Source organism: Oryctolagus cuniculus, chromosome 12 (assembly GCF_964237555.1).
Source record: "Oryctolagus cuniculus chromosome 12, mOryCun1.1, whole genome shotgun sequence".
Classification (NCBI taxonomy): Eukaryota; Metazoa; Chordata; class Mammalia; order Lagomorpha; family Leporidae; genus Oryctolagus; species Oryctolagus cuniculus.
The window spans coordinates 6,071,721-6,084,332 of NC_091443.1; the positions used below are offsets into that span (position 1 = coordinate 6,071,721).

The 12,612-nt window shown below is 44.9% G+C and overlaps 1 long non-coding RNA gene across 1 annotated transcript in view; it reads right to left on the bottom strand.

Moving 5' to 3' along the window:
- Nucleotides 1-502: 502 nt before the first annotated feature.
- LOC127483840 (uncharacterized) overlaps nt 503-12,612 on the bottom strand; it is a 33,238-nt gene continuing 21,128 nt past the window's right edge. The window contains exon 3 of the long non-coding RNA XR_007910629.2: nt 503-5,230. This is a non-coding gene — a long non-coding RNA (uncharacterized lncRNA). The remainder of the gene's footprint in view (nt 5,231-12,612) is intronic.

Below are 12,612 nucleotides of genomic sequence, written 5' to 3' on the forward strand. Positions count from 1 at the left end.
TCAGCCTGGCCCAGCCTCAGCCATTGAGGCCATTTGGGAAGTGAACCAGCAGATGGAATATTGATCTCACTCTCTCTCTCTCCCTCCCTCCCCTCTCCGTATCTCTGCCTTTCAAATAAATAAGTAAATCTTAAAAGAGAGAGAGATGCCTTCCATCCATTCTATCTACTGGTACTTTTCCCTAATGGCCGCAACAGTTAGGGGCTTGACCAAGCCGAAGACAGGAGCCAAAAACTCCATCTGCAGCCCCATGTGAGCAGCTGGGATCTAAGTACTTGAACTATCACCTGCTGCCTTCCCAGGTGCATTAGCAGGGAACTGCATCATAGGAGTCAAAAGTGATGGCTTAATCCACTGCACTACAATGCTGCTCGCTCCCAACCAGTGTGTGTGTTCATACTTTTTTCTTAAGTGTTTGTTAGTTACAGACTAGAAGGAACAATGCCAAAATATTTGCAGTGATGGATTGACTTTCTACTTTCTTGTTCTTAATATTCCCAATTTTATTATAATGTAATAATATATTACATAATTTATTATAATGTAACATATGATTACATTAAATTATATTAATGTTGTGTGTTGTCAATATTATCAATATTGTATATTAATGTTCTATTAGTATAGTATGTATTTACGATAAATATAACATGTTGGTATACTATCAGGTATAATATATATCATTATATAATAAGGCCATTCAGTAGCTATTACTTACAAAGGAACAAAACCTAAGTCTGACCAGAAAACACCTCTTACTTCCACTCAGCCACCATCTCCCAGAAGTGCTTTGCTGTTCTGACCCAAGGAATGTTTGCAGAGGGAACAAGAAGGCTCCCTCTTGCAGCTGCAGTATAGAGTAGAGACTGCAGAGGCACCATGGAGAAAGGTCCCAGAAAAAAAATTGTTGTGAAGTAATTTGCTTTCTAGTCTAAGAGAAGCTTTCAGGAGGAAACAGAAACCTGTCTGTTCTAGAAAGGTCTCCTTTAGAACTAGCTGGCAGTTACCTCCGTATTCTTGGCAACCCTAGTTCTCAATGACTATTCCCCATTGCAGCCTCTGCATAGTCCCTAGTTCTGCAAGGATGCTTGTTTCTCCAAGGGTGTGTTGGGCTTGCTGCATTGTCCACCACAGCTTCCAAACCCTCTGCTTCCAAGCAAAACCCTGGGAATTCAGCCTCGCCAGCAGAAGAGAATATTTTAATTTTTACTGCTCTAGAAAAGCTGATCCAGTGAGGATTTATTTTCCAGACGTATATTCATCACAATTGAGAAGCTGGTGGCTACTGGTGAGGCTGATGGTGGTGGGCTCTGCCTTGTTATCTATAAATAAAAATTCTCTCTGTACCCTCTCTCTTTCTCTCTGAATTTGAGGGAGAAGATAATGACAGGCTTGCATATAAAGTCCACAACAATGTCTAGCCATAAGTAAGTTCTAAAAGTTCACGTTTCTCTGGGGTAGTAGTGTCCAGAAGACAGGCTGTTTAAGAAAATCAGCTCTGGCAACACCAAGACCATGGAACCTCAGAGGCAGCGTTGGGGGCTGGGAGTAGGGGTGGGCTCCAGCCAGCCCTTTGAACGCTTTGCTTGTGAGACCATGGCCAAGTTAGCCGATTTCTCTCCCTCTTGGTTTCCCTACAAGTAAAATGGAGATAACAGTTCTTGCCTCAGAAGGTTCTTGTAAGGATTATGTGGAGCATCGAGGATCCTGTCTGGCACACAGCAGCCACCACATAAGCAAAGTGAACTGTCTGCCTCTCCTGGTTTGTCCCACAATAGTGCAGAGGGAGGTCCTGGCACACCGTGGTACCTGATCTGGAAAGTCTCCTTTAGGGTCTGGAGTTTTGTGCCTCCTCCTGTGTGTCTTTTTGCACACAGTGGGTTGTTTTGCTTTATTAATTTATTTGAAAGACACAGTTACAGAGAGAGAGAGAGGTCTTCTTTTCACTGGTTCACTCCCCAAATGACCACAATAGCAGGGGCTGCACCAGACTGAAGCCAGAAACCAGGAATTCCAGCTGGACCTCCCACGCAGGTATTAGGGCCCCCAACACTTGTGCCATCTTCTGCTCCTTTCCCAAGTGCATTAACAAGGGATCTGGATCAGAGGTGGAGCTCCAACGGAGGCTCACTTAGTAGGCCAGCATCAGAGTCCAGTCAGTGGACTTGTGGTTTTAGGCACACATTCCTCCCATTGATCCCATCTAGATCCTGACTGAGTCTTATTTCTCATCCTGTCCCCAAAACCTAGCACCTGGAAGTCTTTAGAAACGGGCCAGAACACTTAAGGTGCATGGACCACAGATTGTATTGGCTGTGTGGCACGTTCCCCCAACATAACGTATGCTTTGGGAAGATTCTGGATAGACTGATATTAAAAGGTATTTAAAAAATTCATACTCAAACTTTTCATAAAATTCGCATACAAATGTTAGGATTTCAGCAATCACAATTCTATGACTCTGCCTATATACCAAGGATCCTTGGAAGAGTCATTGAAAACGTGTATCCTGATTTAAAAAAAAAATTATGCACAATTTGCAAAAAAGTGTTTTAACAAAACAGACCTGTCGTTAATTCCAGTTTTCCACTAGCAAAGGACCCGCGTGATCCTCCATTATTACAAGTCGCTAGCAAGGGCCTCTTGCCGCAGAAGCTGTGCGCCCAGGGACTGCTGTCCTGCTAGGCGTGGGCACAGATTTTCCACCCCTGCAGCTCGCAGCGTTCTGGGGACCGCCCAGGACAGCAGCACCCACAGCACCCACGAGGGTGGACCCCGCATCCGGTGACCCCGGGGTGCCCCCCAAGTCTGATTCCTTCTGCGCACAGCAGCCGGTCCGGAGCGCAGCGGGCAAACCGCCCCGCCGGGGCTGAGTAATTCTGCCCGTGCGCGTCCTGGCGGAGAGCAGGAACGAGGGGGGCGAGGATGCCTTTAATGAAATGAGTAACCGCAAGTGCCTTTTGCCTGAAGTTTCCAGAGAAACTTCCCGGACGCCTCCAAGACTCAGCTGTCCGCCTCAATGTTCCCGGTGGAAGGGACGTTCCCAGGCCAAGCCCTCGGCAAACCCTGCTCAGCCCCGCCCGCCCGCCGGTCTCGGCCTTTTCATATCAAAGGGGGCTTCCTGCTGAGTTTGTTTACACCATTAAATCTCCTCAAACCCAGAGCCCGCGGAATGCTTCCAGGTGTTCAAATTCCGAGAGGGCGGGGAGAGCGCAGCCTCGCGGGAGAGCGCTTCCACGCCGGAGCGCGACACGACACAAAGGCAGGCCCCTCCGGGGATCTAGGCCCCCCCTGGGTGGGGGGCGCCCTGTGACACCCACCGCCCGCGCAGGGCCGTCTCTGGGCCTCGTGCCCGCGGCAGGCGCCCCGGCCCTGGACCAATTACCCAGCGCCCGCGCCCTGAACGCGGCTGCTGGCCGCGGGGCGCAGCAGGTGCCTCCGCCGCGCGCTTCCCCCGCCGGATTTGGGGAGCCACGGGGATTGCCAAGAGAGCAGCAGGTTGGAATGGGAGCCTGCCCGGGCTCTGCCCAGCCAGGTGAAGAGAGCTGGGAAGGTCACCCATTCAGTCACCAGGTGGTGCATTTAATTTAAAAGCAGTGTTAACCTTGTTTATACAAAATAACAGCAATATGCAGAGAAGCAGTAAATCCAGTGTCGTTAAACAGCGGGGAGCCGCTGGCGCTGGCAGCCTGCCCACCCGCGACGTGAACCAGGCTGGCACCGAGCGGCGAGCGGCGCGCCCGAGCCGGGCTGCCCGCCGCGCAGGGGGAAGGCCCGGGCGCTGCCCTTTCTGCCCCCCAGAGCACTCTTTGCATTCTTGTCAAATATATTTAGAACAAGAGGTGTCCACTTAAAGAGAAACATTTGTTAATCACTTAAATGCAGGCGTTTGGCAGCCCTCCAACTTCACCTCTATAAATATGTAGCATCGGTTCCCAGCTAAGCAGGAACTCCGGAGCAAGTTCCCTTTCTCCCCGCGTCCCCTCGAATTGACCTAAGGTGAATGTCCCTCGCACCTTATTAATTTTCTATCCCATGGGTTTTCCTGAGTCAATGCCAGCCTTCTATCTGGAGGTTGACGGAGATAAATAAATGACGCACAGCGGAGAGAGACGGAGAGTGGTGTTTCTTTAACTAAAGGACAGATTAAAGCTAAATTCCTGTTGACGGAGGCGCTGGTGTCCACCTCCTCCTAGTTTACCCGCAGCTGTCCCGGTTAATGACACTCCGATAACTCGCAAGGCTGCCCTGCGGTAGGGGCTGAAGCAGATAAAGAGGCCTCTGTTTAAATAGCCCAGGCCTCGACCCCGCTCTTTGCAACTGTCCTGCGTTTAAGAATCGGTGACTGTTCAAATCCTGGGAGCCGAGAGTTGTGCTCCCCAGCTTTGGAGGCCGCTGTGCGTACACCCGGCTGTGCCGCCCGGGGCTGCAGAGCTGGGCACTGTTGTGGGAGTGGGGACTGCGGGTCGGGTGGAGGAAGGGCAGGAGTTGCAGGGCGAGGGGTCTGGAGGGACCCGTCCTTTTGCTTTAAAAACCCTGCGACTTCCCTGCCTCCAGCAAATCTTACAGCAGCTACGCCGCTGTGCTTGGAGAGCTGACTCATCCGCAGGGTCAACCACAGGAAAATCACTTTTGACTGGGGGGAACAGACTCCCTCGAAAGATTTTAACATTGTGGGGGACCAGGGCCTCCAGGCTACTCTCTGGATCCACAGCTGATGAAGCAGATGCCCAGTGGGTCAAGGAGTCCACCCCAAGCCGCAAGTTCCATCACAGGAGGGGGTGCTGGAACCCTGTTGCTGGCCACCACTCCTTCCAGATACACAGAGAAACAGAGAATACCGTTTATATCTTGTTAATATTTATTGATGTTCCCGCCTCCCTTCCTGATGCAGCAGGCGGCCTGCATCTTTCCAGACTTTTCCAGACTGAGAAGAAACCAAATCCCTCACTTGGCTTCAGTCTCAGCCTGGCAGATCCTGGGTCTTCCCTGAGACCTACCCCCGCCCTGATTAATTCATGAATACAATCCATTTAAAGATCAACAAACCCAGAATCCCATAATCTTTTTCATGCTCTAACCAGTCAAGCATACATACCTCCAATAAAGCAAACACAGAGAACAAATTCATTTCTGCTTTGGAAGTGTAGACAGTATGAAACAAATGATCTTGCTTTCTTTTACCTCTCTCTTGTCACCTAAAGCTTGTCCCTTTTCCATCTCTAGAGACCTGAAGAGGAAAAAGACAAGCAAAGAATATTGAATTGCTTGGGGAAAAAAGTTCACATTTTTTATCTCTGCAGAAATTTCTTTTATATTTTTAGAAAGAAACCACTATAATGTAATTCCAGTGACTCACAGTAATGCAAAGCACATCCCTATTTGCAAACTACTCCACAACTTTCTCCTTTAGCAAAGTATTGCAAAATTATTCCTTCCATCTTAACGGAGTGTGGTATGTGGGAAGGAGGAGGGGCTGGGATGGGAGTCGGGGTGGGAAGGCGGGTATGGGGGGAAGAACCACCATATCCCTAAAATTTGTATTCATTAAATTAAAGGTCTCTTTGGGGGAAAAAAAGCTATTGGAAATAAAGCTGTGATCTACAAAAAAATAATTATTCCTTCCACAAAACTGAAATTTAGCTTATAATTCTCCTTAATTACCAACTTCTATGAGTTGAATCATGTTCCCACAAAAATTAACTGTTGGGCCCTAACTCCCAGGACCTCACAAGACGGCCTTCTTTTGAGATGGAGTCTTTGCAGAGCACTGCCCCTAAATACCTGCTGTCCTTGTACAAAGGAGAAGGGTGGACACAGAAGCATGGGGAGAAGACCGCCATCCACAAGCCAGAGACAGGGGCCCGCAGCAGGGAAACCAGTGCCGAATGCACCTTGGCCTTGACTTCCAGCCTCCTGGACTGTGAGACAAGAAGTCTCTGTCTAAGCCACCTGGTGTGGGGTACTTTGTTGTGGAAGTTCTGCCGTACTAACTCATAAAGCGATTTTAACCATCCCAGTGACTTCAAATATCCCCTAGAGTCAATAGTTCGAATCTTACAAATGGAGTTCCATGTAATGGGATGGAAACGCTATAACATGTCTACAATGACCTGGACAGGGTGGGGAACTTTACAGATTTTTGTTTGTATTACACATATAAACCATTCTTTCAACAGTCAACTTTACCCAATTCAATACAAGTACTTGCAATAAGATCATTTACAGTAAACAAATGAGTACCAATTAAGGGGATTGTACCTTGCTTAGCATATTTCATCAAATTACATATCATAGAGGGTAGAACCTTCTTTATGTTAGGAGCAATGGAACTTGTTGAATTCTTCTCCATCATTTCACCCACATTTTGGATGTATCAGATAATTGATAGTTGAAAAGTTTATTGTAGGTTTTCTCAAGGACCCAGTTGTGAACAGAGATTATAAATAAGTACAGTCAGTCAAGAAGGTTTATCAAGCGGGTACTCTGTATAAACTATGAGGAGGAGGAGACATGAGTGTAGAAGCCACTCCGCCTGTCTTTGGGAGGCCAAGAATCTAATTGATGAGACAGGCTATAAGCAAGCCAAGAAGGAAAATAAAGGCTACACCGAGAGGAAGTATCTCAGCAGCCCAGAAGAAAAGAACTCAAGAAAGGGCCCACAGATCCCTGTTATCACAATAGTAGTAGTACTAGTACTAGTAGTAGTAGTAGTAGTAGTAGTATAGTAGTAGTAATAGTTCCCATTTACAGCCCCTGTCTCAAGTTTTTGAAAGAATGCTTTCTTTCACTTCTCAAAATGTCTAGAAAAAATGTGTGGTCACCCTGGCTCAGAGTTTACCAGCTTCACCGGGATGGCTCTTTGTTGTGTGGGCTGTCCTGTGCATTGCAAGCATTGCTTAGCAGGATCACTGCCCTTTACGCTCCTGATGCTGCTAGCGATGCCCCATCCAGTTAGAACAACAAAACATGCTCCAGACATCACTAAATGCCCACTGAGGGTCAAAACCACAGCTGCTGAGGGCCTGTGTACAGGTATGATGATGAGACCATGGAAAATGATCTTCAGGAGGCCAGATTTCAGCACCTATACATAAGTTACCCAAGAGAGTTGAAGGAGGAGGGTCTTGTGCACATGAAAGGATGAAAATGATAAAGTTAACTGCCACACACATGGGAGACCTAGATAAAGCTCCTGGCTCCTGGCTACAGCCTGGCCCAGCGCTGGCCTTTGTAGCCATCTGGGGAGCAAACCAACACATGAAAGATCTCTCTCTCTCTCTCTCTCTCTTTGCCTATCCCTATCTGTTACCTTGCCTTTCAAATAAATAAATGAACATTTAATAAATAAACATATGTGGCCATTTGTGATTTGTACTGAAGAGAATTTTTAGTATGTCCACAGAGAGAGATTAGAATTTAAGCTGGGCCAAAAATTATGTTTGCACCTCTCTGCTTTGCAGTACGATGTTCTATATCTGCTATCTTATTAATCTTGAAACCCAGAGGTTGGATTGCATCACAGCTGTTATTATGTTGGAGAGGAAAAAGAAGATCAAGGGAAATTAAACAACTTCCTAAGGTAATATTAATGGTAATATGAATAAGGTAATAGGATGTAAAGTGGGCGTGGTCCAGACCCAATCCACCTGATCCCAAAGCCCATATTCTTCCCATTAACATGGGTAATTTAAAAAAAAAAAAAAAGAAAGGAAGGAAGGAAGAAAGAAAGAAATGTGGTTATTGAACTTAAGGAAATGAAAGCAAATCTCCAGCCTACCCCAGGGAAGACAGGTGAACCCTGGGTCAGAAGAGAGCTACGAAGGCTTTCGGCCCCCAGGATGCAGCTCCCATCAGCACCCCACAGCGCACTAAATGACACCCCCTCCAAGAAGAGCAGTGGTTGAACATTACCTTGTTGCCTGAAAGACTTAATGACCCTCCATTTCCAATCCTCGGGATGTAAACACTGTGCTAGACTGTGGCTTTAAATGCTCTTTTCCAGCATGGGTGATATTGCAGAAAGTTCAAGGGGAAGCAGATGAGTTCACCGGAGTCTGAGCATATGCCTTTTGCTCCTGCTACCATGTTGTTTAACAGCTTTTAGCATAGGATATCTCCAGCATTCACCGGCAAAACATAAGGTCACGGCTGGACAGACCATAGGATCATGTCCACCAGAGCCTTGAGTGAAGACGCAGCAGAGTAAGCTGTGAGGGAGCCAGGAAGCTGGAGCATCCTTGGACTGCCCGATGCCCCTCATTCCTCTTGCTCATCTGGTACTGGGAGAAGGGTTGAGGTAGGAGAAGCAGATCCACTGGGTTTGCTTCTACAGGAATACAGGAGCATGACGGAGACCGTAATCACACGTCGGGCACTCAGGAACCGCCATATGTGTAAGTGTCTCTGTGTTGCTTCAGCAAACACAAACCCAGCATACTTCAGTGCCAGACACTCTGCTGGATCCTAGGGATACCGCAGCGAACAACCCAAAATGCTGCTGCTTGCTGCTGGAGACCGAGAGCAGCTCTTTCCTGAAGGAGGTCTTGGGAAGAAAGGGGGTGGGAGGGGCTGGCGCTGTGGCATAGCAGGTAAAGCCGCCACCTGCAGTGCCAGCATCCCATGTGGGTGCCGGTTCAAGTTTAGTCTACTCCACTTCCTATCCAGCTCTCTGGGAAAGCAGTAGAAGATGGTGCAAGTCCTTGGGTCCCTGCACCTACGTGGGAGACTTGGAAGAAGCTCCTGGCTCCTGGCTTCAGATAAGCGCAGCTCTGGCCGTTGCGGCCAATTGGGAAGTGAACCAGCAATGGAAGACCTTTCTCTCTCTCTCTTTCTCTCTCTCCCTCCCTCCCTCTCTCCCTCCTTCTCCTTCTCTCTGTGTAACTCTGACTTTCAAGTAAAATAAATAAATTTTTTTAAAAGGGGGGGGGTGAGAAAGATGCGAAGTTCTATGGTATCTTCATTCCAGGCCTTTTCCAGGGGGTGACATGAAAACAGAAAACAGAGAAATGAGCCACAAAGATGTCTGGGGGAAGGAGTGTTCCAGAGAGAGGGCCACATACGCCACTCTCCAAAGGAGATCAGTGTCCTGGAAGGATGGAGGAAGAATGGAGAGCGCAGCACACCAGTAAACTGCTAAGAGATCTGCTTAATGAATTTTACCTGCTCCGTAATTCCTTATAGGAATACTTATACCACACAAGGCATTTCAAGGGGCTGGCGCTGTTGAACAGTGGGTTAAAGCCCTGGCCTGTGGTGCCAGCATCCCATATGGGCTCCACTCTGATCCATCTCTCTGCTATGGCCTGGGAAAGCAGTAGAAGATGGCCCAAGTCCTTGGGTTCCTGCACCCACATGGGAGACTTGGAAGAAACTCCTGGCTCCTGGCTTCAGATCAGCTCAGCTCTGGCCATTGCCATCATTTAGGGAGTGAACCAGCAGATGGAAGACCTCTCTCTCTCTCTCTCTCTCTCTCTCTCTCTGGCTCTACCTCTCTCTATAACTATTTCAAATAAATAAAATAAATCTTAAAAAAAAGGCACTTCAAAATGTTCATGGAAACATGGAGTTAAATGTATGAGTTCATTTTGGCTCAAAAATTTGTGTTAAATCCAGGCATAGATTTTTCATAATATATGTTTCCTACAAATGATGAAAAAACATTATTGCATCCAAGTAAACTCGCACTTATAATTTCACTGTAAAATTCTGACTCGTTACTTCCTCTGTTGACATATGTGTCAATTGTTTCCAGTTATTTGGGATCACGAGTTCAGATACACATGGTAAAGCTTTCTCTATTGTACAAGAACATCCTTATCCTTGTTGTATGTTAGCAAATTATCCTCCAGAGTGAGTCTTCAAAGTTATCACTGCTAGCATGGTATTTTAAATCTCCCTTTTCCTCACATTCTCTCAAATATTTTTTGTCATCAGAGCCTTTAACAAACATTATGCCAATCTGTTGGCTGAATTAATGTTTACACATTGACCACTGTGTCTGTCAAATTTCCAAAATTCTTTGGAGTTTTCCATCAAAAAAGTACACTGTCTCTGATCACATGATTTTCATTTCAATGATTATAGTTCATGTTTCTTTTCCTTAGATATTACACTGTCTGGGGCTAAGCTACAAGGGAAACTCTTCACTTGTTCCTGACATCTCAATATCAAATACGATGATTTTGCTTAAAAGATTTGTAGTTACTTTATCAAATTAAGACAGCTATATTTTATTTCCAGAAAGCCTAAAAATTCTGAAACAATTTGAAAATCCAATCACCATTCCTGGACTGGTAACAGTCATGTAATGACATGATCCAATCTCCATCATAGAATGACAAATGTTGATAATATGAATGTCTAAATGTTCATAGAGTTTATGGAGAATATAGTCTCTAATTGCTCTTCTGTGGGCTAATATTTGAGATTTAGTGGCAGAAGAACATAGCATTTTCTACAAAAACACTCTCTTTGGGTTTAAAATGGACTCTTTTGAGCAGCATTGCAAATGTTTAGCTTTAGTTCCCTAGAGTGATGGAATTCTATCTCTTGTCTCACAAAAGTAAAATTATGCTGGGAGCTCAAAATGTAGAAAATTATATATCAGAATATCCTTAAGGATACTAGGAAAGTAGTAGGTTCAGCGTGCTAAACCTTGCATTGTAACAGCATTTTAGAAATGACTTGGGTGTTAAAATGGCCTGTCTGGGTGATATGTACATCTCTAAAGTAATTTATTTCAATTGAATACATTGTCTAATGACTTTGCTAATAGACCTAAAAATATTTACAAAGCTTTATTTTATTGGGGCTTCACCTTAATTATACATACATCTCTAAGGGTGAAAAATTATGTTTTTTAACAAAATATAATTGAAATTGAAAAAGTATGTAATAGTTAAGAAGCCTTTCAGAAATGTAATGTAAACTCTCTGAAAGAAAGAGGGAATTATTGAAAATCTTCCTATCTTATTTGCATATTCAAAACAATAACTAGGAAATCATGTAACTTCAGGAAGCTCAAAGATTAGTTCTAAACACGACATGCTTCTCTCTCTCTGCTTTTTCCCTCCGTTCTCTCAGTCACCCATCCCGTCTCTCATTTCCAATTCTCCTTCTGAGCTTCTCTCTAGAAGTGGAGAAATAGATGCCCTGAATAATGCCTTTCGAGGTCCTCAACCCATTTCCAGGTTTGATAATTCACTAGTTATCATAACTCAGAGACACCATTACACTCGTGGTAATGGTCTGTCACATTGAAGCGATTCAGATAAAGTTGGCCAATGGATAGGGCAGGTGTAGGCAGGGCCAGGTATGGCCTTCTAGGTGTCCCCTACTCTTATAAGAATGGGAATAGCATCCAGCACTCTCAGCAGTGATGGCAGTAACACACACAGAGTGTTGCCATCTAGGGGAGCTCACCGAAGCTTTGCTGTCCAGATATTTTATTTGAAGTTAGCCATGTAGACATGCTACTTGTCCACAGACCAGCCTTGATCTCTAGCCTTTCTGTAGCTTGAGTGGTATCACATGGGCCTTGGGTAAAAATTATAGACTGTCTGACATGATTCAAGGCAGGACATTCCAAGGGTTTAGTGATTACCTCCCTGGAGCTGTGGGCAAAGGGCCAAACCTCTCTTTGGGCTGATGCAATCCTTTCCCACACAGCTGGAGTCCTGGGGTCACACCCTTATCAATCCAGGAAGGAAAAGTTGTATTCCCTTCTAGTAGCAGTTAAACAGATCCAGGGGAAGACTCTGATCTGCTTTGCTTGGACCACATACTTCTCTCTGTACCAACCACTGTGGCTCAGGAAACATGGGACTATCATCTGTCCAATCTGGGCCAGGTTCTCAGATTTGAGATCAGAACATTGGAGTAGTATCCAAAAAAAAAATCCATATTTGTCAAAGAACAACAACTACCACAATAACAATCTTCAGTGTCAAAGCAGAATACAGATGAGAGAGCCTTATACTGCTCTTCTAACTTGGGATTAAATTCTGATTCTAGATCAGATACCTACAGATCTAAGGCAAGCAGATGTTCTGGCTAATTGTGCCTGCATGAGACTAGAAACAACCTTTAGTTCTTTAGAATTTGTGGAATTGGTGGGGAAAATATAACTCAAAACAACCAAGAGAGTGAAATTTTAATTATTTTTATAATTTTTGCTGCTCTGAATACACCTAAGTTTTGCAAATGTGTTCTTTGTGTATGATGATTCCTACTTGAGATATCACTATTTGCAATAAGAACCAAAATTCCAGTTGTATTATTGTAACTCAAACATAAGAGTTTTAAGACAACAGGAAATTATTACAAGCTGAGATTTTAAAAAAAAGTTTATCACAAACATCCTTACACTATGGTTCCCTTTTGTATTTGCTAATGCTTTTGCATGTGATAAATCTTAATACAAAAAAGTTCAGATGCTGAAAAGCTGTATCAAACTTAAAAGAAATACGTCCTCACTGTCATCAACATATATGAAATTTAATACTATGCATGCATTTATGAAGCTTAAAACACTGTTTTGTTGAACTGTAATTTATGGTTGAAATTGCTGATAATTTATTTTGTTGCAGAAGAGCCATTGTTAAGTGAAGG